Raw genomic sequence first — 16,686 nt, 5'->3', positions numbered from 1 at the left:
TGAAAAACACAGAGACCCCCAGTGCGTTTGAGCCAAGCATCTTTAAAGTTGTCTCATTCAGAGAAAATGATTTTTTTTCTGGAATTAATGCATACGCAGTGTCTCGGACTATTTGCTTCTATACTGAAGATTAGTCACACAGTCACATATCTACCTGAGCACATCCTTCATTTTGTGACAGAGACAAAAAACCCTGAGTAGATGTGCAAGGGATTTTCTATATGTGTGGTGAAGATCTACACTCACACAAAGCACGACAGCGCACACAGTTTATCAAAACGGTTCCATAGGAGGAGAATGGTTGGTCATATGTTACCATTTCCAGCACGCCTCGCTCCACACTGTGCTTCTAGCACTTTTAAAAATGACTTTGGCCTTGCAGAAATTGACTTCCAACCAGCGCTCTTCACTTTATGGTGAAGAGATGGAACTTTTTTGTACTTTGAAACCTCCCTTCAAGCATGGAGCTACTGCTCGACAAGACTGGAGCCATTTAACTGGTGAATTCAGCACAGAAACGATGAGCATGAAGATGATGACAAAGTGAGATGAACAAAGCCAACTGGAACTGTCTTGTTCACAGCCATTAGCCAAAGATGGATGCCATTGGCGAGCTTCAGTGGACGGCGGACGCATTCTTAAAAAATGACAAATGGCATTACATATGTAGGGATTTCATTCAGTTCCTAAGAAAGGGAAGACAGGAAGCAGCTCTCGTGATCAACCTTTACCACGATGTTATAATATAAACAGCATGACTTGTGTCAACATATCAGACTGTTCAATGACACAGAAGGACAATGACACAGAAGTATCACAAAAATTTTCATTTCTCTTACTATAAACAAATAAGGTAGAGGTCTGGGGTGTGCATTCAGAGTTTCATCCTTCAAGGCAAATAGCAAACCCATATATATATTTTTACGCTGGCAGTAATAAAACTTTGAAAGAGGTTCAAAGTCACAAGAGTATACTTCTGTTCCAGGGTCATGGTGCAAGCTGATGCCCACGAGCATTACCGCACAGACAAGGTTTTTCACGGAAGCTCAATTAAATACAGACCCACTCATTCACACTGAAGAGAATCGACATGCTTTAGGCAGTAAAACAGGCTTAATTTACTCACTTTTTTCCAGGAGAGAGAACATATGCACTTAGAGAAGCAAACACAAAGCCACCCAGCAATGATACACATGCTTTCAAATCCACAATGCACTCACAGAAAGCCCCCGTATGCACAAGTACTTCAAAAAATGTTTGACAAATGTGTATATTTTCATAAAAACACACTTTATGTCAAATATAAAGTGTTTTTAATTCTTCTGTATAATAGAAGCCTAAAGTGGAAGTTTAAAAAATATTTCTTCAGCTTCACAGGAAAATATGAGCGCATGTGCATGTAAGATCAAAGCCATTTCCTTACCGCTAACTATTTCGTTCATCTAGGAGAATATAAATTTTATGGCTTTGAGGAAGCTCTGAAACAATGCTGTCACATCATGTATTACCTGGTGATTTTCTTCAGTGAAATTGGGTGAGTTCACCCCCTGCGAGGCTGAAATGAAACTGCCTGTTCCAATTATAATAAAAACCATCAGGGCACTTTATGCAATGTCACAAAGGAAAAGGTAAAATCAGCCTACACAAAGGAGGCCGCTACAAAATATCTAGCGCTATAAAATGAATCACAAAAGCCAGCAAGCTTATGAGTTTGATGTTAAAAAAAAGTTGCTTTGATCTCGTCTTTCTAACTTTTTTCATCTCTGTTAGATTAAACTTCTCTCTGAGGTGAATGTTTGAATCCTTGACAATATCTCTCCCTTTCATCCACAATGGGGTTTATGAGCAACCGAGTCAACATAAAAAGAGAACGGAATCTAAAAATGCATAGTGTAATTACACTGAGATACTTATCCCATTATTTAGAAACAGTCCTTTAATCATATTTAGTAGATATTGAAGCTGGAGCTGGTAAATGGCAAAACTGTATCTTGGTTTTAAGACATAATAATCAAACTATGACACATATCAATATGTAGATGATGTAGATGATGTTTACAAAGGATTAATGAATACTGTAAAGCGGAATCATTAAATTATTATACAGAGTTAAGTGTATCTCACAGTCTCCAGACCAGCTGTTACCAGCAGTACATGACAAAATATCCCACCTTCAAAAAACATATTAAGTATTTTACTCAAGCAATGCAATACTGAAATATTCTTTGCATTTTTTGACATTAAATACGTCAGTCTTTTGATTGCATTCCACCGCACAGCTCCTGCTTGTGATGTTTTAGCATTTGATTGAAACTGTAACATGTGCTATGTATAGCATCTATTTGTATTTGCATGATAAATGGCTGCCAGTGGGTGGTACAGTTGGAGCAGTGCATAACACTTTCACCTCACAGCAAGAAGGTGTTGGGGCCTTACAGGTGCAATCTGTATGTTGTCCATGAGCCAGCATGATACTTCCCCATTTGCTTTGGTTTCCTCCCACAGACCAAAGACAGGATTGTTAATTTAAATGCTGATTCTAAATTGGCCAACAGTACAGATGTGAGAGTGTGTGGTTGTCTGTCTCTCTGTGTTAGCCCTGTGATGAAGTGTTAAAATGAAAATGGACGGATAGCTGTGGGAATCTACCATTTTTAACATTTTGTGATATGCTGAGTACTGTAACAATATATACTACAATTTTTTTCCAACTGCTAATTATATCCTTAAAATTATATTTGTTAGTGTTACACTTCAGTTGTTTTTCTTTTTTTGAGTTGTGTAAAGCAACCATCACTGCCACTAAAACCTGCCATAAATGTTGTCATTTGACACTGTTTGTTACCAGCCTATGTTTGAATCAGGGACAAGCTGTTTCTGGTAATACAGCAATTAACACTGGTAAATAGTTACAGTCAATCGAGTCAAATCCCCTGGAGTTACACTCATTGATAAAGACTCATTCAGCATTTATAAACTAGGCAGCGATCATTTACCAACCTTCGAAAATCTCTTTGAGAGTGGCCGCAGTCAGTCCAAGTCAGAGTGCAACTAGTTGCAGAAAGATTGCCTTCTACTAGATGTGATGAGCCCTTATAGTTGATGATCCTGTATCAATACAATATTGCCATGCAAAAAATTGCAATACTAACGATACATACCCCCCCACCCCCGACCCTACCCCCCACCCCAATACCTACTGGATGGATGGATGGATGGATAGATATATGGAAATGTGAATGCCTGTTCTTAGCCTCTTATCCAATATCATCTTCAACAGGCTCCAGCATATCCAAGTTGCTACCCTGGCTAAATAGGCAGTGCAGAAAATATTGCAGGCTTAATGTTCGCTTGAGTGATGTGATAATCAATTTAGCACCTCTAGCCAGATTTCCACAAAGTGATACAACACTTGGCCTTGTCAGTAGAAGTCTTCATCTTCTGAACCCAACCTCTACCCTTTTCACTAAAAATAGCATTTTGGATCTAATAAGATGTCCTGGGAAGATCACCAGCTGCTCCAACAGACTCGGAGAAGCCAAAGTAAAATCAGAGAATATCCACATACTCTCAAGTGAGCTAACAAAGGATCTCTCTCTCTTTCTCTGATATTAGCTCAAACGTTTACAATCTGTGCTATAGAACTCGATTTGTCACACAAGTTTCTACAATATTTACAATATACAGAACTGTTTTCATTACGAACCACTGAGGCATGGTTAATTAACTAAACCTATTTTTGTAACTCATCACTCATAAGTTTCGACTACAATAAAGGAAGTTTACTGCAGTGTTTTCCGTTGGGGCTACTGCAATTTGTGTTTGAAGACAGCAAGTCACTCAATCACAGTGTAAGGGTGTCAATGCTGCTTGGTGCCTTGATTAGGTAATGCTCATGCTTCTGATCACATTCTTACTTAAAATCTTACTTAACCTCTTTTGTGTATTCCCCAGGTTTTAAAGGTGATCCTTTCAAATCTGAACATACATTATGTTTCTGTATGAGGATATTTCTCTTTTTTTTCTGGTTTTGCCATATGCGACAGAGCAGACAATGGAAACTGAACCATCCTGAGATGTATAAGGGAGCTTTATTTTGCTTTTCTGTGTCTCTCCTTGCTGTTTTCCTTAGACCTCTCTCAGTACTTTTTATTTTTAAAAAAGAAAAACTGCTGCACCACATGATGTTCACTGGCATTTATTCCAATGGCTCTGCTTAGATCACACCTCTTGCTGATTTTGGCTCTTATTCAAGCATTAATTGAACCTGTTGACCCAGCCACACTGAACGTATAATATATTCAGGTGCCGTTATATTATTCATCCTTTAGAGGAGCTTGCAGACCAAGTTAACAAGCATGTTTGTGTAATAGCATAGCCACTGACGGTAGGAGAAAGAAGACCCTTTGTTTTGTTTTTTTGAACTAGATCCTGATGTGACTGTGTCGTGACTCTCACACAGTGTAATGTGTCAGAAAAGTTTTTATCTGACTAAGAAAGCTGGGACTTTCTTTCATCTATGAGGCAGCTTTTTTTTTTTTTTTTGCTTTTTATCCATTCACCTGTATTTCAGACTGTATTTCACACTGGTTAAATAACAAACCTGGGAATACTTAATAAAAAATTTTTTCGATGAGATATGAGTTGCTATAAAACCAAAGCCTATTGTTTCCTATTGTTTTACACATGAGGACATGATAAAAATAACATGATAAAAAAAACATAGCATGTTATTAAGAACTGTGCCAAAATGCAGAAGCAGTGTGTGAAAAAAACATGAGTACGTCCTTTCTGCGAAAGTAAAAGCAATACACTGAAAATCTAATGTTATGACAGCATAATTAGAAAAAGACTGAACTGTGTTGCCAGGAGAAAACCTCGTATCTAAGGGGCCGAAACTAGCATCGCTGGCGAACACAGCTCATTGTTCGCTAGTGGTGCTAGTTTCAGTCATTATGTAAATGTGCAGTTTGAAAGTTTGGGAAAACCTGCAGTCAGCTGAGACTTAAGAAGTCACTTGGATGCCCTCTTTAATAGACATTCGTATTTGTTCTATATCTTTTTACTTATTTGAGCTACCCTACTAAGTCCTGATGTGCTCAACAGTGAGCATCCTGACCTCTCCAATGATATCTCATGTGTTTGGGTGGCCTCTTTTCTGACTCCAAACAGGAAGGAAATCACAAAAAAAGTTGAACTGAACAAAACATTTTTCCTTGGTTCTCATAGAAGCTGGGCTGTGCCTAGTTTTTTTTTTTTTTACATGCTAACTCTTGACTTCTCTTTAGTTTCTGTTAATAATAATGATATATTGTTATATGTCGCGTCTTATTGTTCATCTGAAGTTCTTTATCATGCCCTGACATGTAAAAACTTAGAACTGAAAGACAGTCTAGTTTTTCATAGCAAATATTACTTTTGTTAACAGGAATAGAAAACATATTTTTCTGATGACTATTTCGACCCACAGATTCATATCCATTTATTACACATGGATTTCAAATAAACAGTTTTGTACAAATGATAGTGAAACAACACATCGCCCAAGCCAGTACAGTAGCTTAAGAATGAGCTGTTGCTATATTTGGGTAGTTGCAGTAGGTAGTTGCAAACACTCGGCTGTACTTTTCCCAAGGATTATTATTGCTGTTGTTTTGTCATTCAAACTGCAGATATTTTTTTTAAAAACATATTGTGCTTAATATTGAACTTTGATGTCAACAGACTCACACAGAGTCCTGCAGTGCTGTACAGCTTATTCTTAGTTTACACTGGAGGTGTGAAAACCTGTCTTTCTATGTGAGCAACAAAAAACACAACAGGTTGTTATTAGCGCAACAGTATCAACAGCCGCTGTAAGCGCTACTCCCTGCCTCATCCATTATGATTCCCTCACCGCGGATGAGTGAACCGAGCCATGAATTGTGCGAGTGTTGTGCTTGCAGCTCTTTACTGAGCGGATAGCAAAATTTACAACGACTCGTGGCGTTCTCGCTCCCGTGGGTTTTCTCTTAAAACATGTTGCACCACCTGCATTTACACTTGAGCGCCTTGTAAGGTTCTGCATGAACCCACTTTTTTCATAATTTATACCAGTTATTATTTTAGGGGGAAAAGTGAAAGATTTGAAGAAGATGAAGTATTAGAAACTATAGGAACACAAGGGAAAAGGGGGGTAGAGTGTGCACAGAAAGAAATAGCATGCTACAAAAATAACAAGATGTAATTACAGACAGGAGTGAAAGTAAAATGATTACAGGGATGTAATAATGAAATAAAACAAAACATGAGAACCAACAGAAGACGGTTCAAGAGATATGAAAAAGAAAGTTGAAGAGAAGGAGCACGCAGCTGAACAAGCCTCTCTCATCCAGCCAGCTGCACCATGAAACGGGAAGCAGCCACTGAATGCCTCACTTCCCACACTCCCCTCACGATCATAGAGTCTCTCAGAAAAAAAAAAATGTGTGTGTAGGTGTGTGTATCTGTGTGTTTTAGCAGTTAGGGACCCACAGGAGATTAACATCCCTGTTGGATTATGGAAGGGATGCGTACTGGAAAGCTTCATTAACTCTGCATGTGTGGGTGCGTGTGTGTGTGTGTGTGTGTGTGTGTGTGTGTGTGTCTGCCGCTCTCGTTCCATGGCCACGGGGCTTTTTAGACTGTTGCCTCCTGAATAAGTGTTTGCTGTCTGCCCTGTATGTCTCAATCTGTGCATGTGGTCTCCTTCGTCTGTGGAAGCCTCCGGGGCTTCACGAGAACAGATAAATCAGCCCTGGGAGCAGTTGACTGTCACTATCCCTTTACAGCTGTCCAGAGGAGGACAGTGAAAGTGTTTATGAAGCAATCGCCTTCTGTAATCCAGCCCTGGTGATCTCTGGGGCCTCCCTAGCTTATAAGACACAGAGACACATCGGCGTAGAGAGACACTGTGATCAAGCCCTCCTCTGCTTTAAGGTGCAGCAGACTGGATGCTAGACTCAGGCCTGAACTGCTATCAGGGGGCACAACACATCCATCTGCTGAAATGTTGCCGGTGCTCTTCAGTAACACACCGCTACATTACAACATGGAGTCGGTGAGGAGAGGATGAAGGCGACAACGTTTTTTCCCCCCGACTTTTCTCCCCCCCATGATTTTATTCACCTCATTCAGAAAAATCACCTTTGCTCTATCCCGGTCCATCTCCTCTTTTTTGCTTCTCTCATTTTTTATTATCTCCAGTTGTCACTTTCACCATCTTCTTTTATCTCACTAACAGGGATTTCATTTTCTCTCTTTCTCTGAGGATTTTCTTTATCCCTGAAAGTCATTTCTTCCGCACTGTGAAGTAATTCCATTCGTCCGGAGATGCTGATTTTCAGACTGAAAGCCACATGCTGTAGAGATGGAAAAACTGACATTTCTCTCCTCTGCCATCATTTATTTCTTACTCTCTTTTTCTGGAAGAACCCCTGTTATCCCCTCCTGGCTAACCCTATGGAAGTAAAGCCACAACTTCCATTTGCACAGGTTAATGTGCAGCCACCTCAACATGAACATAAAACCAATACCATGCTTTCTTGCGTGGGTGATCGCTCATTTTCTCTCTCTCCCATCGCTCGCATTCCTTTATTCCTTCTCCATCCTCGCATCTGCTTCTTTCTCCCAGTGTCTCTCTCTCTCAGTCTCCCTGCTTCCCTACCTTCTAAATTGGACTCAGGCAACATCACGATGCTTTTCTCATTATTCCCATCACTCTGGCCAAATTGCCTTGTCTTTCAGGACCATTGGGCTCTGTTCCTGCAACCAGTCTTTCCCCCATTTCAGGGCTGTTTCAGAGCAAAGATGGGACCAAGAAATGGATTCAATTCTACAGCAAATAATACAACCTCAGGCCACTGATGACTGTGTGCTCCACACTGCACACAGTGATCCATTTATCAAGGAACGTGTAAACAAATGTTCACAGGAAGAACTGTGATAACATGCAGTGAAGAAAGAACTGCTGCACAGTGGTTGTTCATCTGAAAGAAGTTTCTTTAATCTGTGTCTTTCAGTCTTTCACTAATTTGTTTCTGCTAATTAATAACTTTCAGCCAAACACATGGCCAGTACAACAACAATAGGCCAAGCAGAAATCCCAGCAAGACTTTACTCAGAAAAAAAGACATAGAAGAGCGAGACGAACATTTAGCATTTGAGGTGCCAGTCTGTGAGGTGTGCTACATGAATTAAGGATGGGCGTGTTCCACTATTGCCAGCTTTTGTCATAATTTAGAGTGTACACCTGAATGATTAAATTCAACTAATGTCGATAGATGAGAATTAACACACCAGACAACATTGTTTGAGTTCCTAGGACTCAGGGTAGTCTTCTGCTGTTGTGGTCTATCTGCTTCAGGATCGATATGTGGTCCATTCAGAGATACTCTTCTGCATACCTTGGGAATAACGAGTGGTTATTTGAGTTCCTGTTGCCTTCCTATCAGCTCAAAGTAATCTGACCAATCTCCTCTGATCTCTTCCATCAACATTTTTCTTTTTCGGATCCATTCTCTGTAAACCCTAGTGATGGTTTAAGTGACTTTGAACCATGCTATGTTGGAAATTAGTGGAATGAGCTTTCTTCCCTGTTCTGCTGCTCATATTTAAATCCAGCAGGTCATTCTGACCATGCCTACTCGCCTCAAATGAGTTGCTGCCATGTGATTGGATAATTGGCCGTGAGTGTATGTACCCCATCTAGACTCCTTTTGTGTTTAGCTTATATTCAAACGTTGAATTGTCTTCTCTCACTTGTTCAGTGCTGGTAGAAAAATAGTTTGTCTCACAAATGAGACAAATTTGCACAGTTTGACAGAAAATGAGACAAACTGCAACAAAAGATAAATCCTGAAACAGAGATAAAAAGAGAACATTCATAATGACAAAAAAAAGAAAAAATCAGGCAGATAAACAGTGGAAGAAAAACACAAGCACAGAGTCGGTGAGGAGAAACCAGATAAAAAATAAATAAATAAATGCTGCATAGACACAAGAGAACACGAGAGAGATTCAGAAAGAGGGCACAGGGGACAGATTGAGCTAAATGGACAGAATGGACGGGTGGACGAGTGTGAGAGGAGAGTTAAAAAATTTAGAGTGAAGGAAAATGCTTAAGCCCTTTTGAGTTCAGTCAGCTGTGAGTCGGGAGAATGAAAAAGACTTCTTTTTCTCTTTCACTGTCTGCTGCAGCCAAATACCCACTTCTCCTCTATTCTGCCCTGATACAATACATGGCTTTTAGCAAATTCATTTTCCATCTCAGGGCTGCCCACTGCACATTTTTGAAAAGAAATAATCATTTATTAAATAAAAGAAAATACATAAGGGCAGAAAACATAAATGTACCAAGCCAAAAGCTGCCATGCCGTATTTTGAGGGGTATTTTATGCATGCTAGGTGTATATTCTCTTTCGAAAGCAGCACTCATTTACATTTTATCACTCTTCTATGTGGGACCTGCACAAAACACATCAAACAGCCTGTCATTGCCTGAGTCCGACATGCATTTGTACTCCTCTGCCTCTCTTTCCCTCCCTTTTCACTCAATTCCCTTTCACTATCTTTTTACTCAGGCATGACCTAAAACAAAAAAAATGGACAAAAAAAAAACTTCAAAAACCTCCAGCCTGTCACCTGATGAGCTGTCATCGTCTGCTTGTCCAATTCCCTTCTTTTCTAGTAAGCCATTTCTCTCCTTTCATCTTCCCCTTTGAAAGGCTTTTGTTTCTTGTGGGGACAGAAATGACAAACACTTTCTGCTGTACCTTTCATATACAGTAAATAGGTGGGAAAAAAAGTCATACTCCTCCCACCTGTGCTATCTGTTTCTCGCTCGCTCTCTCTCCTGTGATTTAAGGTGGGTTGAAACGCGACACAAAACGCAGCAACAATCCAATATCATAAGCTGTGCAGAGACGATAAAGCAGCTACGAGGGATCAGAAGGATTGACACGTTCTTCTGTTGCAGCTGTCTGCTCGATGCCATGACAGCGAGGGAAGAAGTGCTCCTGGCGCTCACTAGGGATTGGATTCAATTACTAAATAAATAGCTCAATGGCGGAGAGCCACAATAAGATGTTGCTTAAACGCCGAAATAGTATTATGTTTCATTATTATGACTATCTGCTTGTATTTGTGCAGGCATTGTCATACTTTAATAAAAACCTGTTTCTAAATGTAGAGAAGGCATTAAAATGGAGAATGTTTCATGCTAAAGCAGGCTTATCAATGACACTGTGATTTTACGCTTCATTCTTGTTTAGTTTAGTAATATTTTGTGGTAATACCTATGTAATCTGCTACACCTGTCACAATGAGCTGTGTGAAGAGTAGCGAAACCACAAGCAGATACTCTCGAGGCAGATGAAAAAAGCATTTATTGCTGATTAGTCCTAAAGAAACACAAAGTCTTTTGCTCTTTTGATGCATTATAGACACAAGATCAGAAAACACTGGAAATATACTACCACCAAAACACAGTCATGTTAACGATACAGCAATGAACAAAGAAATGGCAGGAGTATTTACCCAAAGGTAACCAAGAACACAAACCTAAAGAATAGAATCAACATAACACAAAGGATAAACAACTCTCAAACAGGAACTCCAATTAAACACATCAAATATAAAATCAAAACCCAGGACAATGGCCAAAAATGTCAGGCCTTAGGCTTTACTATTTCTTTCTGAAAGGTTTTGCATTCTGCCTGTGAATAAATAAATAAACTACAATATAATCTACAGAAATATATTCAATACTAACAGCACAAAGAAAACTAGGCCCTGCACTGCAAAACAAGATTGACATACTCAGGTTATCTTTCGGTTATCTGGATTCACATACCCTAACAGTAAACCAGTTAACCAAGTGTTAACCCAGTATTTCCTGATCTTGGTATACACACACTCACATAAAAAGGCTTGGCACTGGCAGTCACATTTATTAGTTCGCCGGCAACCGAGTGGATGATTTTACAGCAGAAGAGTAAATGATAATATTAAAGAAATATGAAGAGGTTACACACCGACTACAGAATGATAATAAAATAGCTGCGACAGATAAAAGACAAGCACTACAGTAGTAGTAGCAGCTTAGTGTTAAAACACTGTATGAACGTGTGCGCACTTTAAACATTTTAGTCAATAAGACTGGAAAAAAGCTACTGTATTACTGAAGCGTCGCTGATTTGAAGACAGGAAGCAAAGCTGTGTTAGCAAACTTGCATACTTTCAATTGAATATCACAACTCTATCATGGAGTCAAGAGAGAATCTGATGAGTTATAATATAGTATTAGTATACAGTATATAATTGTATTCTGTTCAATTAATGTTTAAATTTGCATAAGACAGCTTTACCATTCAGTCTTTCAGCTGTAGTCTCAGTGGTGTTTAATGGTCTGACAGGAAGTAAAGAAAGAAATACAAAGACAGAATTTAAATCTAGCCTTAGTTTACGTGTGACTGATATAAAGCCCATGAGTTCAAATAGCTATCCTGATTTATGCATTAATGCTTATACAACAACAAAATTGTTGCAAACCGGGACAAAATAAGGAAAATCTTAAATAAAAGTCTGTATCTCATACTGATGCTCATCCAGGAAACACAAAGACGTTTGATGCTATGAAAAAATGTATACACTCCTGCTATCCAGGTACAGCGGTCGGAGAAATCCTCCAGGAATTTTGGTAGTGTCGACTGGTCAGAAAGTGGTGGCTTCATATCTGCTGATCTCTAATCTGGAACCTAAACTGATCCGAAACAGGTTAGGTTTGCATCCTGAGTTACCATCAAAGGTTAAGAAGGCAAGCGAACATCATAGAGGAAGCACTTTTATGGAGGGAATTTGGGGTTTCTACCTATAGAATCAAAAATGCTGTCAGCAACTAAAAAACAAATAAATAAATAAATAAAATTAAGATCCCCTGCTGAAGTTGAGATTTATGAGTTTATAAAATTATATAGTATTATATTTATTGGAAACAATTATTTAGGTTTAAACCATTTAGGTAAGAGATGCCCCCAAGAACCTTGCATAACTGATTGTTTGTATTATTATTTTTATTATTAGTAGTATTATTAGTAATAGTTGTAGTGGTAGTATTACCACTGGTAGTATTTTTGTGCTTTTTTCCTTTGTTTAAATATGCACCATATAGTGGTTGCATCCATTTTCTATAGATACCACTCTTTATTTTTTCTCTGTAAAGGCTAACCTGGTCCAGTACTGACTTTGACTTCCAAATATAAATTATTAACCAAACTATAACTGGACTTGACTTTTATTACTGAGTCGGGTACCAACTGAGAGGAAAGACTGATAAGCCATTTTATTACTGGTCAATCTGAAGAGTTACAGACATAAAATGTAGATAAATCGTTTGATTGTCAAGTCCCTTGACAAATCAGTGCCATTGTTCAATATCTTCTGGTATAAATCTCCAAGGATTGCTTAAAGAAGCTGCTGGATTGACTTCATTCCTACCCCTCGTTAATAATCTCATCGATCTCATTGCCAGAAATCTTACTCCTATTGAGAACTGGACCTTGCGTGCCTTTACTGGCTACCAGTACAATGAAGAAATTGTATTCATTACCCTTAAGCCACACCTTGGACTCGAGCCCAGCTGTATCTGAGCTTTTAAGTCCTTGTGAGTATAACCGTGGCTTGAGATCCTGAGGCAGTACTGATTTGGTCATTTCACGGTCTAGACAGAAGACTAAGAACTGTCAAGCTTTCTTCATCAGAACTGCAGAAAAGTCTTTGAATGACATTTCTGATGAGATCAAGTCAAACTTTGTGTTTTGTTTTGATTTTTTGTGCTTTTGCAATTTAGAAATGATATAAATTCATGTAAATAAAACAGACAAAGAAAAACAGAGCAAAGCTTGCAAATCATTATCGTTATTAAGCTGCCACTTATAGGGTTTGTCTGGCATTTATTATGACTATAAATCACAGCGAAGAAGAGTCAGGTATCACAATCACAATCATATAATAAAGGAAATGTCAGTTTTTTTCTGCGGTAGGGACAAACTGTTACGACATCCAGTATTGATCGAGCTTACACAAGGTCAAATTGAAGTTGCCTTCAGTATAGAGGAAGGTAAGGTCAGATTGAACGGGTCATCTCAGCTACATCTCTTTTCCAGGGCATCAGATTGTGATGCTTTGAGTTCCAGGAATAGCCTGGTGAGGAGAAGACACAAGGGTCCACTTCATTAGCAGAGAGCCTGTCACAGTGACAGACTGCTCGAAGTGTTTTACCAGCCTGGTCTTAACACAGCAAAAGCAGAAATAGAATAAAATCTCACAAGTAAGGGTACAGTTACAAAAGGAAAAAAGCTCCAGTTAAGGAACAGTAGGTAAATTGACATTCCTTTGGCATGAAACCTGTAATGATCTTAATTTATTTAATTTCTCCTTCCCCAGTGTTCAGTAAGAGCAGAAAAGTGCTACATAAACACCAGGCAATTTACATGCAGTGTTGGGAAGGTTACTTTTAAAATGTATTCCATTACAGAATACAGAACACATGCCCCGAAATGTATTCTGTAACGTATTCCGTTACGTTACTCAATGACAGTAACGTATTCTGAATACTTTGGATTGCTTAATATATTATCATGCTTTTTACAACAACGTGAATGTACTATTGCTGTGTGATTTATTACTATTACTGAAGGTCCGCGACTCCGAACTGTAGTAAAGGGACCTCTGACTAATACGGCGGGGTCCCTGTCGGCTCGTAGCCGAAAAATAGCTTTACTTTGTTGTGTGGGTCAACTTTTCTTGCGAGAGACAGAGAGAGGCGTTGAAAGGCTGCTCCAACGGAACTTATTGTTTTCGGAGGAAAACACGAACACGGTGTACAGTCGAGTCTTAATAGCTTACTTACAACTGGGCTCGTCAGGCACTCTTCTTGGCTGAAGTGGTTATTATCATATTTACATGCTTCCAGCTCCCGTTTTTCCTCGATGACAACTCGTACCTTTCCACTCTCCTTTTTCTCCCTCCTCGCGCTCACAGACCCATAACGTGTATGGCAGTCCATTCTCCCTGCAACATGGACTACACTGCCCATGAAGCTACATTCTTTAGAGCTATGCTTGTAGCATTCTGCCCGTTAGCTTAGCACAACAACAACAACAACGAAAAGGCGCTCTCTCACCCAGGAAACACACAGTCGCAGAGAGAGAGAGAGAGCGTCACCCTGTAACCATGGCAACCGTAACGTTGCCGCCTGGAACAACAGAACGTAGCTGTCAAACAAAACCCAAACAGTCCTGACCCGCGACAATATTAAACAGGAAAGTACCGCAGTGTAATCCATTTATTTCAACAAAGTAACTGTATTCTGAATACCACCTTTTTAAACGGTAACTGTAACGGAATACAGTTACTCATATTTAGTATTTTAAATACGTAACGGCGGTACATGTATTCCGTTACTCCCCAACACTGTTTACATGTTTCTATTTTTACCAATACAGCACTCTATGCTTGCGATCTTCTATGTTTATAGTTTGTAAATAAATATTTGTATATAACGGTTTTAAAGTTACATAAAAGATACCACAAGACCACACCGGTTTGTGTACTATGTTTTAAATATGCAGCACTTTCCCTGCAGAGTTCTCTGCAGGGTTATTTGACATTGATTCAAAGAAATATGAAACACAATAATCATTATTTTAAATTTTGAATTCCCACTGCTATTTTGCTTCAAACCAAAGTGTGTGTAGGGTTATTGGTTAAATTTTTTTTCACTGTGTTGTATGTACTAGCCAAGAGCTTAGAGATTGCTATACCATGTGGATTGTATAAAGAAAACACCAGCAACCAACTTGGAAGAAATTTCTAAGGCTGTGCCCACCCACCTTTCAGAAAAAAACACATTTCTGTTGCTTGTGTTCATGATCTCATTCTTTTGGTCATTACCCAGAACTTGTGACCACTGGTGAAGGTAGGGATTGTAGGTCAACAGGTAAATTTACAGATTCGCTTTTATGCTAGGTTCTCTTTTCACCACAACAGACCAATATTGTGTTCGGGTCAATGCAGACACTGCACCAATCTGTCTGTCAATTTCCAACTCTCCTTTCTAGTCACCTGTGAGCAAGATACTCATATACTTAAACTCCTCCACTTGGGGGAGCACTTTGTCTCTAACCCAGAGAGTGCACTTGTTTTTTTCTGCTAAGAATCATGGTCTCAGGCTTGAAGGTACCCACTGCTTCACACGCAGCTGTGAACTACTCCAATGTGAGGTGGAGACCACACTGAAGCTAAAAGAATCATGTCATCTGCAAAAGGCAGAGACAATATCCTACGCCCACCAAGATGGAAAATCTAGAAAATCCGTCTATATAATTTATGAACAGAATTGGTGACAAGGGGCCTGCCAGAGTCCAACACTCACCAGGAACAAGTCTGAATCATTGCCAGCAATATAGTGCAAGCTCTCATGGCAGTTGACTGGAAAAGGCAAACTATGGGACAGACATTCCATACTCCCAAACCACCCGTCAAAGGATGCTCTGAGGGATGCGATGAAATGCCTTCTGTAAGTCCACAAAACACTTGGTAGACTGACTGGGCAAACTCCAATGTATGCATGAATATATTTGAGATGACAGAGCTGGTCCAGTGTTTCACAAAGGAGAAAAAAAATGTTTCTCTTGATTTCAAGGTTTGACTAACACATAGGCTCTCCTCTCCAGTACTTCTGTGTAGATCTTTCAAAGGAGGCTGAGGAGTGTGATCCTCCTATAACTGGAGCACACCCTCAGATGTCCTTAAAGATGGGAACCACCACCTCAGTTTGCCAATTTGGAGGCACTGTCCCAAATCAACACATGCCATCGCAGAGGCATGTCAACCAGTATAGCATGATAACATCCAAGGTCTTTGGAAATTCAGGGACCCTGTCACCGAGGAGTTGTTTAACTACCTCATTGTCCTCATTCCCAATGATGGATGAGGAGCTTCCCCCGGCATTCCCCAACTCTGCTTTTTCTACATAAGAAAGTGGGACTGAAAGTATGCTCCAAGTATTCCTTCAACCAACCAAATGTATCCTCAGTTGAAGTGAGCAGCACCCCAGCTGGACTATACAATGTGTTAGAAGTAGTGATGTGTGGATCGATCCTGAAATATCGATTCCTCCGATACCAATCATTTATGTTCTAGAATCGATTCTCACATTAAAATATCGATATTTTAGTAATTTAGGGTAAATTTGTAGTTTATCATTAACAGGAACACAGTGGAAAGAAACTATAACATTCGGATTGTCTACATTCGAAGGAACAACTTCCTCTTCCGGGTTTCATAGTCATGTGTGAAATATAGCTGTATAAATGTGTCGCAGCCCCTTGGCGTGCGCACTCACAAGAATGGCTGAGCGTAATTGGAGTCATGTGCGGACGTATTTTACCTCCACAAACAGCTGAGGCATGGTTTACGATACATGTGGCAAAAAAGTGAGGTGCTGTGGCAACACCACTGACCTTGTCAAACACCTCAGAGTAAATCATATCACAGAATATGACGAGCATATGTTGAGGCGAACTGAAGAGGAGGAGTGGACAGGTGCTGCTAGGGCGAGACAGATGTCTCTCACTGAGTCCTTTAGTGCTGCAGGCAGGCAAGGTG

General features: G+C 39.6%; 1 protein-coding gene across 4 annotated transcripts in view; it reads right to left on the bottom strand.

Moving 5' to 3' along the window:
- The window catches only part of tnr (tenascin R (restrictin, janusin)), a 211,824-nt gene that overhangs the window by 82,158 nt on the left and 112,980 nt on the right, over positions 1-16,686 (bottom strand). The gene's annotated exons all lie outside the window — the stretch shown is intronic.

Source organism: Aulonocara sp. 'chitande type north' Nkhata Bay, linkage group LG18 (assembly GCF_057382095.1).
Source record: "Aulonocara sp. 'chitande type north' Nkhata Bay isolate Kocher_YH1m ecotype deep benthic linkage group LG18, A_spYH_male_GT1.1, whole genome shotgun sequence".
Taxonomy (NCBI): domain Eukaryota; kingdom Metazoa; phylum Chordata; class Actinopteri; order Cichliformes; family Cichlidae; genus Aulonocara; species Aulonocara sp. 'chitande type north' Nkhata Bay.
The sequence above is the reverse complement of the archived record's forward strand: the minus strand, read 5'-3'. Positions and strand labels throughout refer to the sequence as shown.